The following is a 20232-nucleotide window of genomic DNA, read 5'->3' as shown; positions in this document are numbered from 1 at the left end:
CTGATGTTGTTAATTTGATAATCTTCTTTCTTTTTTCATTAGATTAACTAGTACATTATCTGTTTTATTTGTTTTTTCAAATTACCAGTTCCTTGTCTTATTTATTAGTTCAATAGTTCTTTTACTTTCAGTTTTATTAATTTCTCCTTTTATTTTAGCATTTCCAATTTTGTTTTTATCTGGAGATTTTTAATTTGTTCTTTTTCTAATTTTTAAAGTTGTAAACCCAATTTATTAATCTCCTCCCTCTTGATTTTGTTGTTATAGGCACTCAGTGAAATAAATTTTCCCCTGAGTACTGCTTGGCTGTATCCCATAGGTTTAAATATGATGTCTACTCATTGTCATTCTCTTTAATGAAATGTGTAATTGTTTCTATGATTTCCTTTGACCCACCAGTTTTGAAGAATTAGATTATTTAGTTTCCAATTAATTTTAAATTTGCCTTTCCATGGAACCTTGTTAATTATAATTTTTACCGTATTATGACCCAAAAAAGTGGCATTTATTATTTCTGCTTTTCTGAATTTGTTTACAATATTTCTATGCCATACTGCATGGTCAGTCTTTGTATATGTGCTATGTCCTGCTGAAAAGAAGGTATATTCTTTTTTATCCCCATTCAGTTTTCTCCAGATATCTATTAACTATAATTTTTCTAGCATTTTATTTATGTGGGCCCTTATTTCTTTCTTATTTATTTTTGGTTCAATTTATCTAGTTCTGAAAGGGAAAGGTTGAGATTCCCCCACAAATGTGGTCTTACTATCTATTTCCTCCTTAAGCTCCTTCAATTTTTCCTTTAGAAATCTAGATGGTATACCATTTGATACATAAATGTTTAGTAATGATATTACTTAATTGTTTATAATACCTTTCAGCAAAATGTAATTTTCTTCCTTATCTCTATTAATCAGATCGATTTCTACTTTGGCTTTGTCTGGTATCATGATTGCTACTCCTGCTTTTTTTACTTTAGACTAGTGATGGGCAAACTATGGCCTGAGGGCCAGATGCAGCCCCCTGAAATGTTCTATCCAGCTGAGAGACATTATTCCTAATCTGACAAATAAAATGAATAGGATACAATACAATGAAACTTCAAAAGAGTTGCTTTAGAAAGAGACTGACAGATGAGCATTTCCTTCTTTAAAAGTTTGCTCATTACTGCTTTAGACAATGCATAGTACATTCTGCTCTAGCCTTTTACCTTGAATCGGTGTGTGTCACCCTGCCTCAAATGTGTTTCTTATAAACAACATATAGTAGGATTCTGGTTTTTAATCCCCTCTGCTATCTACTTCCATTTAATGAGTGAGTTCATCCCATTCGCATTTAGCATTATGATTACTAACTGTGTATTGCCCTCCATAGTATTATCTCCTTTAGATCCTGCTCTATTCCCTTTCACTCTGTTCCTCCTCAACAGTATTTTGCTTTTTGTCATCCCCCCACTTCCCCCTCCCTTTAATTACACTCCCTCTCCTTGCCTTGTTGCTCTTTAACTTCTCTGTAGGCTGATAGAATTCTATACCCCACTGAGTATACTCACATTTTCCTCTCTCAGTCATTTACAATGAGAGTAAATTTTAAGCATTGCCTGTCACCACCTTTATCCTCCCTTCTCTGTATTTATTTTTCAAGCCTCTTCATGTTATATAATTTATCCCATTCTATCACTCCCTTTCCTTTTCTCTCAGTGCAACCCTCTCTTTCAGCCCTTGATTGATTTTTTACATATTGTTCATATGCATACATATTATATCATACATACATATTGTTCTGTATCATAACATTTACATATATATCATAACATCATAAATCATCATATACATCATATTATCATAATTAGCTTATTTTCCAACCTCTTTCTGAGTGAATTCCTTTTATTTTCTCTACTATTAAGAGTAATTTTGAAAAATTACAGAAATCCTCTTTCCATGTAGATATATAAACATTTTTACCTTAATGAGTCCCTTCAATTTTCCCTTTCTTATTTACCTTTCTTGACTTCTCTTGTGTCTTGTATTTGGCCTTCAAATTTTTTGTTTATGTCTGGCTTATTCCTTAGGAATGCTTGGAAATCTTCTATCTTATTGAATGACCATTTCCCCACTGAAAAAATATACTCAGTTTTGTTGAATAAGTGACTCTGGGTTGTAAACCCAAATATTTTGCCTTCCTGACTATCGTATTCCATGCCTTACGATCCTTTAATGTAGAAGCCACTAGGTTCTATGTGAACCTGATTATAGCTCCTTCAGTGGTTTCTTTCTGGCTGTTTAAAGTGTTTTCTCCCTGGCTTGGTGACTCTTGAATTTGGCTATTACATTCCTGGAAGTTGTCAATTTAGGATTTCTTTCTGGAAGTGATCTGTGAATTCTTTCAATTTCAGTTTCATTTTCTTATTCAAGGATCTCTGTGCAGTTATCTTTGATACTTTCTTGTAATATGATATCCAAGGGTTTTTTTTTCTTTGTCATGGCTTTCAGGTAGTTCAATAATTCTCATATTATCTCTCCTAGATCTTTTTTTTAGGTCAGTTGTTTTTTTCCATAAGATATTTCATGTTTTCCTCTGTTTTTTAATCCTTTGATTCTGCTTTATTGTTTCTTGATTTCTCATGAAATCATTTCTAGATGGTCAATTCTGATTTTTAAGGCTTAGGTTTTTTTTTCTGTCACTTTTTGGTTCTCCTTTTTCAATTGGCCCATTTCTTCTTGCATCACTTTCCTTTCTTCGTGCATTACTTTTCTTTCTCCTTCCATCACTTTCCTTTCTTCTTGCATTACTTTCCTTTCTTCTTAAATAACTTTCATTTCTCTTCCCCACTTTTCCTCTACCTCTCTTAATTTATTTTTGAAGTCTTTTTTTTGAGCTCTTCCAGACTCTGTATTCATTCCATATTTTTCTTTTTGACTTTGTGTGTGTTTCCTTTGCTTTCACTGTCCCCTTCTGTATCTGCACCTTGCTCTTTGTCTCCATAAAAATTCTTTAGATTTAGGTGTTTTTTTGGTTGTTTGCTCATTTTTCTTATGTAATTATAGGTAAGCTCTGTTTTCTGAGAAGTTGGGGTACCCTCTTAAACTTCAGTTCTTTCTTAATGCTATTCTCAGCTTATTTTCTGGGTTTTTACTAGTTTACTAGGTGGTCTGAGGGCTGAAAGCTCTAATAGTGCCCTCCCTATGCTGATTCAATTGACCCTTGAGATTTTGCTACCTTAAAGATTTTTCTCAGGCTTGATCTCAATCTGAACTTGATCAGGTCAGGTGCTGATCAAATTCTAGCCCCAGGCTTAGGCTCAAGTTTTTTTGTCTCCAGGTGTTCTTGATTCAATCAGGCACAACCTTGATTGTCCTGCCCTGGAGTTCCACCCATAGTTTTGGGCAAAAACACCCTGATGAGGCTCCCTCTGAGAATTGTGTCCTCATCCCAAGCCCAGACTTGGATTCCTGGCTTCACTCTCCCTTCAGCCCAGATTGCCCTGGGCTAGGACTCTGGACTTCTCTACAGGTTTGAAATTTCAAGGTGTGTGGGTTGGCTTGGATCACTATTTTGCCCAAGCAGGATCTCAGCATCTGAATGTTAGGTAGGGCTTAAGTTCAAAATCTGGGATAGCAGATGTAGGGTGGGGGGATGTGGTTTGCTTTTGGCTTGCTCTTCACTTGCTTCTATGCCTCTTACTAGTTCTGCTCCCCTCTCACCTCAGTTCCCCAGATGGTCTCTGCCTACCTTTTAGGTTTTTCCTGTTTTTGAAGGTTATTTTGCTCTGTCTCCTGGTTGTTTCTGTTTCTACATGCTCCAAATTCTGTTACCAGCCCTAAAGTGATACCACTGGGAATGCTGTTTCCTGAGCTTGATGATGTAGATAGAATTACTCACTCACCAAAGTAGAGAGGGTAGGGAGACATAGACAGAGAGATGGAGTCATTGGGCTTTATGATTAATATATCATTTGTAATGTTGGAGTGAGTAGTTTCAGTAGAATTATATGGTTAGTAACCTGACTATAGGAAGTTAATAAGAGTTTGCAAAGAGACACCTATTATAGGAAGTTTTTTTCAAGGAGTTTAGCCATAAAATGCAGGAAGGAACAAGGATGGTAGTTAACAGGTACCGAAGAACCAAATGAGGGTGTTTTGATAGTGAAAAAAGACATGGGCTAGTTTGTGGTTAGTAGTGAAGCATCCAAAAGGCATGGAGAGGTTGAAGAGAGTAGAAATTATAGTTCAAGTAGCTTGCTAGAAGAGATGGGGTGGAATGGGATCCCTTGTGCAGGTAGGATGGTTTGGCATGGCAAAGAGAAATACCAACTCATTTTGTGAGATGGGGTTGAAGGAGGAGATAGTGTCAGGATACATTTTGTTAATGCGTAGAAGGGAGAAGTGGTAGCTCTGGGCAAATGGCGTCTGATTAAAAAAACATTTTATTTTCCCAATTATATATAATAACAATTTTCAACATATATTTTCCAAAATTATAAAATCCAAATTGTCTGCCTTTCTCCTTTCTCTCCCCCCTTCTGGATATGGTCAGCCATTTGACCTGGGTTATACAAGTTCTGATCATGCAAAACATATTCCAAATTAGTCATTGTAGTGAGAGAATGCACATAGAAAATCAAAATCCCAAAATAAAAACATAAACTAAAGTGAAAATAGTATTTTTTAAAACCCTTGTACTTCGGTGTATTGTCTCATAGGTGGAAGATTGGTAAGGGTGGGCAATGGGGGTCAGGTGACTTGCCCAGGGTCACACAGCTGGGAAGTGGCTGAGGTCGGGTTTGAACCTAGGATCTCCTGTTTCTAGGCCTGACTCTCACTCCACTGAGCTACCCAGCTGCCCCCGAAAATAGTATTTTTGACCTACATTGTGACTCCAAGTGTTCTTTCTCTGGAGAAAGATAGCATTCTTTGTCTTACATCCTTCAGAATTTTTCTACCATTGTACTGCTCAAAATAGCTAAGTTTTTCATAGTTGATCATTATACTATGTTGATGTTAATGTATAAGATGTTCTTTCTCCTGTTTCTTCTTACTTCACTCTGCATCAGTTCATGTAGTTCTATTTTTTTAATCATCCAGCTCATTATTTCTTATAGCGCAATAATATTTCATTAGAAGCATATACCACATTTTTTTAGCCATTCCCCAATTGATGGACTTTCCTCTCAGTTTCCAATTCTTTGCCATCACAAAAAGCTGTTATAAATATTTTTGTACATCTCTTTGGGACATAAACCTAGTAGTCATATTATATAGGATCCAAATTGCTCTCCAGAGTGGTTGGATCAGTTAACAATTGAACCAACAATGAATTAGTGTACCACTTTTGCCATATTCACTTCAACATTTATCATTTTCCTTTCCTGTCATATTAACCAATCTGTTAGGTGTGAAGAGGTACTTTAGAGTTGTTTTAGTTTGCATTTCTGTTAATCAAGAGTGATTTAGAACACTTTTTCATATGATTATTGATAGCTTTGATTCGTCATTTGAAAACTGCTTGCTCATAACCTTTGACAATTTGGCAATTGGAGGAATGACTTGTTTCTTTTAAATGTGACTTGGTTCTCTGTATGTTTGAGAAATTAGGCCTTTATTAGAAAAATTTGCTATAAATTTTTTTTTCAGTTTTGTTGTTTCCCTTTTAATTTTGCTTACATCAGTTTGATTTGTACAAAATATTTTTTTAAATTTAATATAAACAAAATTACTCGCTTCAGATGTCATAATATTTTCATTATCTTATTTGGTCATAAATTCTTCCCTTCTTCATGGATCTGCTAGTAAATTATTCCACATCCCTCTAATTTGTTGATGGTATTGCTCTTAATGTCTAAATCATACACTCATATCTTGGTATAGGGTGTGAGATAATTGGTTTATATCTAGTTTCTGCCACATTGTTTTTTAGTTTTTCAAGTAGTTTTTGTCAGACAATAAATTCCTATCCATAAAGCTAGGATTTTGGGGTCTATCAACCATTAGATCATTTTGGTCATTTACCAGTGTATAGACTTCTGATTTTTAAAGAAAATATGAAGCAAGGTTCTTAGATGAGAGAAGGTCTTAGGAGGTTTGAAAAGGTTTTGAAAAGCCACTGTTGTACATGCCATAGTGAGTTAATTAAGTCAGTGTAAATAGACTATCTAGCAGTAGGGATCTAATTGAGGTTGTATAAAAAATTTTGTAGTGAACTCAGTCAGGATGGTTCCATAATTTTCTCTACCTTCTAATGGCAGTACATCTGAAGAAGTGAAGGCAGTGGATGAAAAGATGATGGGAGTGATCTAAGGCTAAGGATTGACAGGACACAATCTTCAATATGAAATGGTAATAGGACTCAGGAAAAGAAGATAGTATAGCAGTCAACTGGTTTCCTAGGTGGTCAAGATGGGGAAAAAAGAGTATGGCTAGTGCTGGGTCTCTGAGAGAAATGAGGGGTTGAGTATTTGGAGGCCATGGTGTGCATGAAGAACAGGGTTTCACATTGAAAGACAAAGAGTGAGGTAGAAAACCACTAGACAAGGGCATCTCAGATTTCATGAACGCAAAGATGGAATATTTGTAGGTGATGGCAAGATGGAATGTGTGACCATCTTTTATGTGGCTGAGTTGGGATGGAGAATTAAGTCTTGGGAAACTAGTAAGTTGATTGACTTGAATGTGAGGGTTTCATGTACACTGAAGTCTCCTCATATAAGTGCAAGAATTGGGAAACAGAGAAAAAGTGTGAGCTCAGTGCCAAATTCATTGATGAGGAAAAAGGAGTGTCCTGAAACTCTGTAGACAACAGTAACCAGAATTTTAATTAGTTAATAGATGGGGATTGTGTGAATTTCAAAGAAGGAGCTATAACTGAGTAATTATTGGGAGAGAAATTGAAAGTAGCAATGGAGAGCAAAGAGTATTCCAACTGTATTGTTGTGTATCACATTCTTATTGGTATATAAGAAATGTAAGAGTAATATTTCTAACCCAACCCAACCCACCCATGTTAACAGAGAAAAGTCCTGAAGTATTTACAGCTAACAAAAGAGAATAAAGGATTAAAGGGCCCAAATAAAAGTCTGTTCTTTAGGAAGGGAGAGCAATCATCAATAGAATTTATTATCATTACTCATTTTCTCTGAAGTTTTATGAAAATCTCACACCGGTGTTTGTGAATTAATTATTAAATACTTGACTAATTAAGGCTAAACAAGACATCAATATATCAAGAATCATGGGCAGAGAAATTCCCTTCTTTGGAGCAAATCCCAACCTATCTATAACTTTAAATATTCTCTTCAAGAGTCATCTGTGACTCAGGTTAAGTGATTTGCCCAAAATAGTACTGCTAGTACAGAGGCAAACAATGGACCCAGATCATTCTGACACCATATTCAGTACTAGAGTATAATGCTTCTCAAGTATAATTATTTTACTGTGTTAATGCATCATTGGGTACCATTGGGTTTCTTTTTGAAATATATCCTATCAATTTGATGTCTCTAGGAACCACATTTCATAGTGTAGGAAAATATAAGTAAGGTAATGGGGTCACTAGGGATATTACAATAAACTAAGTGGTTTGTGGGAACACTCTCTAGGATTTATGAGAGACTGGACCAGGGTGAAGAGACCAGAGTTTACTGGATTTCCACAGGAATGGCAGTTGATCTTAACTGTCACCCAGCTTCCACTAGACCAGAGTATAGTAACAGGCTAACAAGGTAAAAGGGACTTAACAACTTTAATTATGTTAGACTAAAAGGTGGGAAAGGATTTCTATACTTAAAATCTAAGGGATAAAACCACAGGGCAATGGGAGGACTTATTCTACTCTTATCTAAGTGATCTAACAGGGCCCAAGGAGCTGTAAATGGAGTCTCTGGGTTTCTGCCCCAAACCTGGAACCTGCCAGGCTTGAGTACAGCTAGGGCTTTGTGGCTTTGGGATTCTCACTGCAATCCGCTGATGATCTCTGGATGCCAGGAGCTAAAGTTGTCTCAGGAACCAAGTAGTAAGGGTTTTGCTTGAAGCACTGTCCTCCAGTACTCAAACTTCACCTCTTCTCTTGGCTCTGTAGATCTTGTCCTTTTCTTAGATGCCACACCACACAGGATCCCAGGGGAAAAGAGGAAGCAGGATGTCCTTTGCTCTGAGGTCTCCCAGGCTGGCAACAGTTTTGCCCACCACTAATGGAGTCCACACTCAGGGCACAGACAGACTTCCTCCTCCCTCATTCCATCATGGAATTCCCAGCTCCAGCTCCTTCCTGCTATGTACAACTTAATCAATACATAATCAATACTTAATCTAATCTTCCTCACAACAATAGTCAGAACTACATAATTTGACCTTTAAATAATTGCTTGCTTAGAAAATTTGGGGAACTATTTTGGGTCGAATTGAGTGGACATAAGTTAAAATAATTGAATTCAGTAACATTTAGTGATCATACTAAGATCCTGAGTCCATATCTGGAACAGACCTCAAACACTGTATAATTCAGAAGGTAACCAAAGCTACAAGAAAGGCAGTGACTAAGTCAAGGTTGCCCAAGTAGCAAATGGAAGAGCCAGGATTAAAAGCAAGGTCTTTTGACTCTAAATGCAAGATTGATGCTTGGTATTGTAGCATTCATTTTCATCAGCACCAAATGTTGATGGATGACTGAAGCCAAAGGAAAAATGTGAAATATTATATGGCTGTTAACTAATATACAGATTTCATATCTGATAAATTTCCAGGTATGAAAAGCATTTCTTAGAATGAACTCTATTTCATTTGTTCTTTTAATATTCTGATAAGGTTGGTACTTTCTTATACGTTTTTCTGAATTTGGTGTTGAAAATGCTACAAATATACTCATTCTACCCCTCTATCCTTATCCTCTTCAGACTCTTACTTTCAAAGTATTCTATGTGATTCTTCTATGAGAAAGTCTGCTATTGGACCCCTCTGCTCTATCCTTCTGTACTTTCTATTGTGTTTCTAGGGATAATCAGTTTTCTAGACACTGAGCACACCTTGACAGAAAGTCCAAACTCCAGAGGTAAATTACTTGGGGTCTTTGTAATGCTCACCTTTTGAAAAGCTTTTTAGAGTACTATATGATATCATGGATAAGTATTATTTACTGCAAGTTGTCTTTTGTATTTGAAAGCAAACATGGACTTTGGGAAGTTATACTCAAGGTAAAAGAATGTTCTCTGTGTATCTCAATTGCAGAATAATGTGGATAAATCCACACACTTTTTATAATGTAAAGGAAGGTTGGTGGTGATGCATTTTTCTTTAAATGTGTCCCTAAAGTTTAGCCTATCTCCCATAGGGAAGTTTTAGATCTTGCATTTATCAAAGCTATATTCAGAGCATTAATAGCAATTTACACTTCTCCAGAGAAACAAAATGCAGGAAAACAAAACCTACTAGTGGAAATTGCCCCACTGGGTCTCATGAATCCTATCCAAGGATTAGTCTTCATATTCAAAGTAGTCCATTGTATTTCCAAGAATACCGACTGGGATTATACCTGACCTAGAGTCCCATTCAGCATAGATCAAATGTTTTGAGACATTTCATATGAATCCCCACCTATTACTCTCCATCCTCTCAACCCCCATAGTATTTATTTCTGATTGCACATAGATGGAATGTGACCATATTATTATTTTTTACACCCTCTGCTAGACAGTAAGCCCCTTGAGAAGAGACACCATAACTTTTTATCATTATTTTTATTTTTTATTTCTTAGAGCTTATTTTATATGGTAAGCACATATTTCAAATTGTGTTAAATTTAAATTAAATTAAATTGATTAATTCTTAAATCATTTAGCCTCTCTGAGGCCTTAGGGGATTGAACTCAGTAACCTCTAAGATTTTTTCTGTTCTAAGTCTGTGATCCATTGAAAGTATATTCTAGGGGCCATTATGTTAAAGAACTATTAGGCTTGTTCTGCTAGATCAGAGAAGGTGAAAAAGGAACAATGGGTAGAATTGGTAGAAAAGCAAATTAAGGTGTAATTGAAGGAATACATTCTTTTTTTTAGAATATTTTCCATGGTTACATGATTCATGATTTTTCCCACCCCTCTTCCCTCCTACCTCCTAGAGCTGACAAGCAATTCCATTTGCTTATACATGTATCCTTGTTCAAAACCTATTTTCATGTTATTCAAATTTGCAGTAGAGGGATCTTTTAACATCAAAACCCTAATCATATCCCCATTGAACCACATGATCAATCATATGTTTTTCTTCTGCACTTTTACTCCCACAGTTCTTTCTCTGGATGTGGACAGCATTCTTTCTCATAAGTCCCTCTGGATTGTCCTGGATCATTGTATTTCTGCTAGAGAAGTCCATTACATTTGATTGTGCCAAAGTGTATCAGCCTCTGTGTACAATGTTCTCCTGGTTCTGCTCCTTTCACTCTGCATCAATTCCTGGAGGTCTTTCAAGTTCACATGGAATTCCTCCAGTTCATTATTCCTTTGAACACAATAATATCCCATCACCTTCAGATACTATAGTTTGTTCAGTCATTCTCCAATCGATGACCACCCCCTCATTTTCCAAGTTTTTGCCACCACAAAGAGCGAATATATTTGTACAAGTCTTTTTCTTCATTATCTCTTTGGGGTACAAACCCAGCAGTGGTATGGCTGGATCAAAGGGCAAACATTCTTTTAAAGCCTTTTGCGCAAAATTGAAGGAATACATTTTTAAAGGGTAGAATTGTTCCAAAGCATAATAGGCCAAATTAGCAGGTAGGCTTTCCCCAGAACATTGATTAGACATCTCCTTGTCAGGTTAGACCAGTGATGGGCAAGCTACAGCCTGAGGGCCAGATGTGGCCCCCTGAAATGTTCTATCCAACCGAACAACATTATTCCTAATCCTACAACAAGTAGGATACAACACAATGAAACTTCAAAAGAGTTGCCTTTGAAACAGACTGGCAGATGACCATTTCCTTTCCTTTGGCCCCCTCTTTAAAAAGTTTGCCCATCACTGGGTTAGACACTTCTGCTAAATAGGTCAGTCAATTCAGCAAGGAAAAGATTAGTCATGGGTTCATAGGATTTTAGATGTTATAGTGAATAAGACCACAGTTGTCATCTATTCCAACTTGCTTTATTTACATAAAAGTGAATTGAGAAATTCAATTTGATTCAAAAAGCATTTGTTAAATATATTCTACATTCAAAGTACTTTGCTACATTCTGCTGATACAGAGACAATAATGTGGACAGCCTCTGCCCTCATGAAGCTTATATTCTATAGTCAAAATGGTGGTTTCTCTGAATTTACTACAAAAATTATGACTTGAAAGCATTAATATAATTTATTTCGACTCTGAATCTAACTGAAAAGACACAGAAAAATCCTCCATTTTTAAGATTCAGGGAACATATTTCAGCTGAAAAGAGAATGCTTTTTACATTTTATATTCATATATTATTGTCACTGAAGTTCCAGGCAGGATAAAATGATCATCCTTTCTCTTGTCTCTTTAGGGTTCTCTTTGGTGTTATGAGTAGCTGTGCTCTTATTTATTGAATATGAATAAAGTAACTGGATCAGTATTAAAGATTTGGCTTTTCTCCCACTTTTCGAAAATAGACTGTTAGCTTTAAGAATCAGAAAATAAATGCCAAAATTTGTCTTGAAAAGAGTCCAACAAGAAAGTACAAGAAATCATTAAAAATAAAATTGTCCCTCCTCAATCAGCATTGATTTTTCCTTTCTTAATCCTCACTCTTCCCACCAATCCTCAGTGGCTAATGACTGAAATAGCCAGAGACTCCATTGGTTTAAATAAAGAACAAAACTTTCTATCTAAAATATAAAAAAAATCTCACTTGGGATTTAGGGATTGGATAATAAGAAAATAGATATAATCCTGTACATTGCAACATCTTGGTATCCTGAAATGAAAGGATAAAGAAATCCATCTTCTCTTTTATCTAATATATTGAGAAGTGATTCTTTTCTTTCTCTGTGTCAACTCTGCTTTCCAATACTGTACTGTTTATAGTATACGTTTATTCCTAGAAATGACACTTCCATAAAGGCATACTACTGGGAGCTGTGACCAAGCCAGAAAATTGGCCTTCTGTTGCTATAACATGATTCCTATGCTCAGTAGCAACCTGCAACAATGCCTGGGGGTGACAAAGCATAAGGCTAGCTTGTCACCAGTTCCAAATATAGATTTCATTTTTTCCCTGAAATTTGATTATATTCACAAATCAATCTTCCACCCATCCTTTCCTGTCTCAGGATTTATGGTGTAATTACTTCTCTCTCTCTCTCTGACTAACTAGGTGGCCCAGGTCCACCTCATTCTTTTGGCATATACAAAGTGCTATAAGGATACATATTACTTTTTCTCCAATAGATTTGACTTTGTTTGATCATGATAAACACAATTCAAATTCATTAAATGTTACCAAAGGTAATATCTTTATGCATAGCACCAAACTAGATGTGGGGAGATAAAGGTGGGGCAGCTGTGGGGGCATAAAGTGATATGAAGATATGGAATACATTATTCCTCCCCCCACGATGCTTATTAAATATATTAGGTTGGGGTATATGACACATACACAAACAATGGAATCACAAAATTGAAAACCATAATCACAAAAAGAGGGCCTGTGCTGTACTTTCTTCAGTGTATCCATATGTAATCATCATGAGTCATTCTTTGATGAGTCAGTAGTCAAAGTCCATCAAAACCTTAAAGGCTCATCGAATGTGATATCTGTCTTGGAAAGATACTTTGAGCAGATATCCTCACAATCCACTAAGAACAACCTTCTCCTCCTTCTCTCTCCCTTTTTCTCTAATGACATTGCCATTCTCCTAATCACACAATCTAGAAATCTAAAGATCATTGTAAAATTGTCTCTTTTTCTCTCCATATTCTATTGATGATGAAATTCTGTTAATTCTGTCTCTGAAATGGTGTACATATCTGTTTTCCCCTTTTGCTTCCCACTATTTCCACTCCATTTAGGCAAAAGAAAGTGATATTTTGATGTTTTATTTCCTCTATTCTAGGCATCTGACTTTTTTTAATGACTGAGTTTTATGTATTTCTATTAACCTTTCAATTTACATTGTTGCAGTCATAGTTTTTTTTCATTTTTTTCAGTTTTTTTCATTTCATATCAGTTCATGCAAATATTCCCATTTTCTCTGAATTCCTTATTTTCCTAATGTCCTTTAATATGATAATATAAAATTACATTTGTATACTAGAGTACCACAGATGTTATATACCTACTTTACTTACATTTCTTTATTGCCATGAAAATTTGGGTATATAGTGGTCTTTTTTTTAACCACCTTTGGTTATATAAACAGTAGTGACATTATTAGATTAAAGGACATGGTCAGTCTTGTAAATTTTTTTTAATAATTCAAAATTAACCTTTATCAGATGTGGCTCTTTTACCAGTATTTTTTTAGTTCTGTTTTGATGTTGAGATGAAATAAAGCATCCATAAGTCACTGAACAATTAACAAAAGGAAGCTGATTTTGCATTGATACAACAAGAATATACAATGAGGATATAGTGGCAGTTTATTTCTGTAAATGTAATTCTCCTCATTTCCAAATGGAAATAATTTTGATCATCAGGATAGTATATGGTAAAGGATATGCCAATTCCTGTGGCCTTCAGAAATCTACCCAGTGTGAGGGGCCCAAAATGCCTGTGGCTAGAACTCTTTATTCCTTTAGGTGACCAGGTAGTTTTGTCTATGAAGCTGAGCCAATAAGGTGCTGGGGACAACTTGTCCTCCTTTTAGGGAAAGATAATCCTTAAGGTTTAGAGAAGAAAGAGAGGGCTGGGACTCCCCATATTGTGGTTAGGATGAAAAGTAGCTGCCTCATGAAAATGGGTACATATTATGTCTTAATATTAAAAATTACATAAGTACTTCACAGCTCCACCAATATCGGGTTCCCTTTTTTCCACAGCCTCTCCAATATTTTCTTAATAGATGAAATCTCAGAGTTATTTTAATGTGTATTTTCATATTATTAGATATTTAAATCATGTTATCGTGTCTTCATTTATAGTTTATAATTTCTATTTTGTCAAAGACTTTTTCTGCATCTATTGAGATAAAAATGTGATTTCTGTTTGGATTGATTATTGATATGGCCAATTATGTGGATGGTTTTCCTAATATTAAAGCATCTTTGCATTCCTGGTATAAATCCCACCTGATCATAGTGAACAATCATTGTGATCACTTGCTGGAGTCTTTTTGCTGACAGATTACGTTGATATAGTTCTGAGATATGATTAAGATATTTCTCAGTGAGTTAAACTTGAGATTTCTTTCCATTAATATTCTATAAATTCTATTATTTATACATTATGATGTCCAACAATTCTGAGCATTTTTTCCTATGATTTCTTTAAGTACAATAGGATTTCTTTATTTACTGTGATCTTAAAAACCTATAAATCTTAGATTGTATCTTTACCTGATATCTTCATTGAAGAGCTTTCAATTTTGTCAAATATTGTTTTCCACAAATTTTTATTCAGTTAATTTTCCTCCTACCTACATGCATTTTGTGTTCCAATTCTATCCTCTCTTTTTACAGAGTCATCTGTTAATGAAAATCATTTTCTTTTGTTTCAAATTCATTTGTTAAGGGCAACTAGGTGGCTCAGTGGATTTAAAGGTGGGAAGTCTGGGGTTCAATTCTGGCCTCAGACACTTATTAGTTGTTTGACTTATCCCCCTATCACCTTTTCTGTCTTGGAACCAATACAAAATATTAATTCAAAGATGGAAGGTAAGGGTTATTTAAGAAATAAATTCATTTTTCTCTGACTTAACTTGCTGAACATTGAGGATAGATGAGAAAAAACAACTGAAAGATTTAGGGAACATAGCAAAGAAAAAAGGGCCATCTCACAGTTCTTGGAGTTTTTCATTATCATTATCATTATCATTTTAGGAGACTTCAGAATTTGTTTTTATACCTTAACAGTCTTTGATTTGTTCTTTTTCTTGTTTTTTTTTTTAGTTGCATGCCCAATTCCTTAATCTCCTCTTTCTCTTTTGTGTTAATATGGGCACTCATGGATATAAAATTTTCCCTGAGTACTGATATTGCAATATCCCAAAAACTTTGATCTTTTGTTTTCTCATTGTCTTTCTCTTCAATGAAATAATTAATTATTTCTATGATTTGTTCTTTAACCAACCAGTTTTGGATAATCATATTATTTAATTTCCAATTAATTTTTTGATTTGCCTCTCCATGTACCCTTATTAATTATAATTTTTATTTCTTTATGATCTGAAAAAGTTGCATTTATTATTTCTGCTTTTTTGCATTTGTTTGCAATGTTTTTATGCCCTATTACATGGTCAAACTTTGTGAATGTACCATGTGCTGCTGAAAAGTGTATTCCTTTTCATCCCTATTTATTTTTCTTCATATATCCATTAACTCTGATTTTTCTAAGATTTCATTCACATCTCTTCCTTCTTTCTTATTTATTTTTTGGTTTTATTGATCTAAAGCTGATAGAGGAAGGTTGAGATCTACCACTAGTATAGTTTTACTATCTATTTCCTCCTTAAGCTCTAATACTTTCTACTTTAAAAATCTGGATGCTATATCATTTGGTGCATATATGTTGAGTACTGATATTTCTTCACTATCTATATTGCCTTTTGTCAGTATGTAATTACCTTTCTTATCTCTTTCAAGCAGATTTATTTTTTCTTTGCCTTTGTCAGATGTGATTGCAACTCCTGACTTCTTTTTTTTCAGTTGATGCCAAATTAATTTTCTTCCAGTTTCTTACCTTTACCCTATGTGTGTCTACCTGCCTCATGTGTGTTTCTTGTAGACAACATATGGTGGGATTTTGATTTTTTCTTCCACTCTGCTATATGCTTCCCTTTTATGGGTGCATTCATCCCATTCACATTCAGAGTCATGATTGCCACGTGTGTTTTCCCCATCATTTTGATTTCCTCTCCTAGTCCTACCCTTTCTTCTTTCCTTATTTCCTTCTATACCAGTGTTTTGCTTTTAATCAGTCCCCTCTTTTCCCTACCTTTATTTTACTTTCCTTCCCATTCCATCCCTTCTTATTCCCCTCTTATTTTTATTTAAAGTGTATTAATTGCTCCACTCCTAACCTTTCCTCTTTTTAATACTCCCTGTCCCCCTCTCCCCCTTCGTTATTCCCTCTCAACTTCCCTGTAGGATAAGATAGAATCCTATATTCCAATAGATCTGGCTGTTCTTCCCTCTCAGAGCTAATTCCACTGAAAGTAAGGTTTAAGTATTACCTGTAGCCACCCTCATCTTCCCCTTCTTGTAACAATATTCTCCCCCCACCATTTGTCTCCTTATGTGGTATAAGTTATCCAATTTTTCTTCTTCCTTCAAGTTTCTCTTAGTACCATCCTCTTCCCCCTTTTTTACATATCTTAAAAAACTTAGTACCACAACCTCTGCCTATGAATAGTTCTACTATCTACTATGATAATGAAAAAAATTTTGAAGAGTTACAGATATCATTTTTTCATATAAAAATATAATCAATTTAACCTTGTTGAAGTCCTTAAAAATTTTCCCCTTCTTTCTTGTTTACCTTTTTATGGTTCTCTTGGATTTTGTATTTAGACATCAAATTTTCCATTTAGTTCTGGTCTTTTCTTTAGGAATGCTTGGAAATATGTTTTGTTGAATGCCCATACTTTCCCTGAAAGTATAGAGTCAGTTTTGATGGGTAGGTGATTCTTGATTATTGACCCAATTCTCTTGCCTTCCTGAATATCATATTCTAAGCCTTGCAGTCCTTTAGTATGGAGGCTGCCAGATCCTTATAATCCTTACTGGGGCTCCTTAATATCTGAATTGTATCTTTCTAATTGCTTGTAATATTTTCTCCTTGGCCTGGGAAGCTCTTGAATTTGGCAGTTACATTCCTGGGGGTTGTCTTTTGGGGATTTAAAGTAGGGGGGTGATCTATGGACTCTTTCAATGTCTATTTTGCCCTCTTATTCAAGAATATCAGGGAAGTTTTCTTGGATAATTTCTTGTAATGTGATGTCAAGGCTTTTATTTTGTTCCAGGCTTTTAGGTAGACCAACAATTCTCAACTTTTCTCTCTTGGATCTGTATTCCAGGTCAGTTGTCTTTTCAATGGGATATTTCATATTCCTTCTATTTTTCATTCTTTTGATTTTGCTTTATTAATTCGTTTTGGTTTTGATTTCTGTCCTTTTGAGACACTTTGTAATGATTGGTTGGAAGGAGATTCAGAAAACTCTTTTTATTCCACCGCCATACTAGCTCTGCCCCTCTAACTTCACCTTCTTTGATAGGCTTTAAATCACTTTCCTTTATTATGAGATACTCAGTTAAGATGACTCTTTTCATCAAATGTTTGCTTATTTTGTTCCTCAATCTACTTTTTCTATAGTGCCTTCACTGAAGATGCATGCCTTACTTCTAATACTATCCCTTCATACATTTCAGTGCTTTGGGAGTCTTTATTACATATCTTTATTTTTCTCAGATCACTAGGAGTGGATGATATCTGTATTAATTAGAGAATGAGAATGATTATTTTGGATACTCCCTTAAGGGAAATCCTAAGTTTTAGTGGTTGTTGGGCTAATTCTACACCTCACAAATCCTATTCCTTTGGGTTCCATGTGTTTCTCTGTTTTTTAAGGATACCTCTAAGACATTACTTGAAGGAAAATCTAAGAACATATACTTGGTTCTGTTTTTAATTTCCTAAGTAGCTTGGTATTGCAGTGAATTGACCTCTGGGCTTTCAGTGAGGAAGACATGAGTTCATATTTTACCTCAGACATTTATTAGTTGTATGACCTTGGTCAAGTCATTTAACTACTGTTTTCCTATGTTTCTTTAAGTGTAAAATGAGGATAATAATAAAACCTACCTCAAAGGGTTATCATGAGAATAAAATGATATATTTGTAAAATTGCCTATTAGCACAGTGCCTTACACATAGCAAGTCCTATATAAATACTTTTCCCCTTCTCTTTCCTTCCCTCTCTCACCCCTTCTACTGACTGCTTATGGTGAGTCCCAGCCTGGCTATATAGCAGAGAAGGTCTGGGACCCCCAACTAGAAAGCAAAGACCTCACTTCTAACTCATCATACACTGTCAAGTGCTGAAATACAATGACATTGCAGATGCCACAGGTTTCATAGGTCCATCTTTAGTCAGTACATAGGACATGGAAATAGAGTTTTAGTGTATATAGGAAGGTTATTAGGAAATTACCTTATGTTAGATTCTTTAACTTTTTTCTTGTCATTGCTGAGTTTTATGAATTTGAGGGCTACTTTCTTACATTATTTGAACTGACAAGATCGAGAAGGGAAAAGAACTGCCTATAAGTTATCTCTCACTGTACAATCTTTCCCACAATTCCCTGTGTTGTATATATGCTAGCTCTAATATGTCCAAATGATGCTAGAATCTCATGAATGTGATTAGTCCAATGATATTTCTCTGCCCATTCTCTTGTTTGTGTCCACTTATATGTTCTTTTCCATTGCAATCTGAACCAATATGATATAAGACTCAAAGGTTTCTTTAAGAAATCTCATGGTTTCTTTATATATCAAAGATAGAATTAGAGAAAATATCTGCCCATTAGTTATTCTTCCCTCTCTCCATTTGAAGAGCCTATCTTTATCATTGTTCTTATTGGTCTTTGATGACATCCTGTGGGCTCATTCTACCTTTTTGTAAAGTCTTACATCCTGCTTTTACCCAAGGTGACCCTCCCTATTGCCCTAAACATTTTCAGTTTGATTACCACATATACAATTCAACCAGAGAATAAAAATACTTCCTACAATATTAGTTATATACATTTTTGCTTGGAGTTTTGCCTGCTGGCCTGTGAAGTGATCTATATTTCTTGTAGTCTCAAAGGAGAAAAAGGTCACAAACTGTCTTCATGCCTGCATCACTTGGAAAAATTTGCCTGTGTCTTGGCATCATGGGAATTTGCATCTCATGAGTTGTGGGAGGCTCTTCATACTATTGTTTAGTCAATTTATTCCCAGTGTATCTACATTGTGACTCTGGGAATGTCAAAGTTGATTGTAAACTCCAGTAGAATATAAAGCTTCTTAAGGGCAAAAAATGTTTCATTAATATCTCCATATAAGTATGGGATTCAGTATGTAAATCAGTCACTTCACCTTTTCCCACTCAAAATCAATGATAAAATGTCCTGATAGATTAATACAATGAAAACAAGTCTCAATCAACCAATCAGTGAAACACCCCAAATTAAATGGGAAATTTCCTTGAATTCGAGCGACTGCGACAAGAAGAATATTTGGACTGGCTAAAGAAACAATTGCATACCCTGGATTGTGAAGACCATTTCAGAGCTCAATTCACTCCAGCATCAGCCAGAGATCTGTACTATAATGAGTACTGAAAAAGGAGTCGTGGAAATGGGGGTATGTGCCATGTCAGATTTGGCCTTATTCTTCTCCCTGGCCCACTTGGTTTGAGTAGGACCTTGCAAGTTTGAAAGAATCCAGAGGATTTTGACCTTCCTATCTCCCCTGCCTTGTCCTAAAAGTGTTCCTTAAGAATCACAGAAGCTGGCAATAGTGTCTGTATTTTGTAGGAGCCAAGGACAGACAGCACACATTCATTTCTTTACCAAGAGCCCAGCAAATGAGCTACATTATGCCTAGCACCCCACAAAAGGGCGAAAATTAATCTAAGCAACAAGGAGATGTGTTTCCACTTTGCCACATGTGCTTCTGTATATGAGCCTACTTTTCCTTGGGCTTTGTTGGTAGTAGTGGGAGAGTGTCATGTAGATATTGGATGTGGGAGGGTTTTGTTCTACTTATATCACCCTGGTAATTACTCCCCAGTAAAAGGTACTTAAGTTGCCTGATTAAATGAATCTCAGTAATATTGGTTTTTTTGGGAAGTGGGAGTATACTAGAGTCTATTTGTGATCTACTGTACCAGAAAAGCTACTTATAAATCCCTAAGGAGTGCCCTGTAGTAGATATAGTAGCCATGTTCTATAGATACATCTCATTAGAGATAGCAGTCATTTAAGAAAACAATGTATTAGTAATGACATTCCTGGTACATAGTAGGTACTTGATAAAGGTTCATTTAATTGAACTTAATTTAAGTGGAAAGTAGGACAAGA

This window comes from Gracilinanus agilis, chromosome X (assembly GCF_016433145.1).
Source record: "Gracilinanus agilis isolate LMUSP501 chromosome X, AgileGrace, whole genome shotgun sequence".
NCBI lineage: Eukaryota > Metazoa > Chordata > Mammalia > Didelphimorphia > Didelphidae > Gracilinanus > Gracilinanus agilis.
This window is presented reverse-complemented; position numbering follows the sequence as displayed.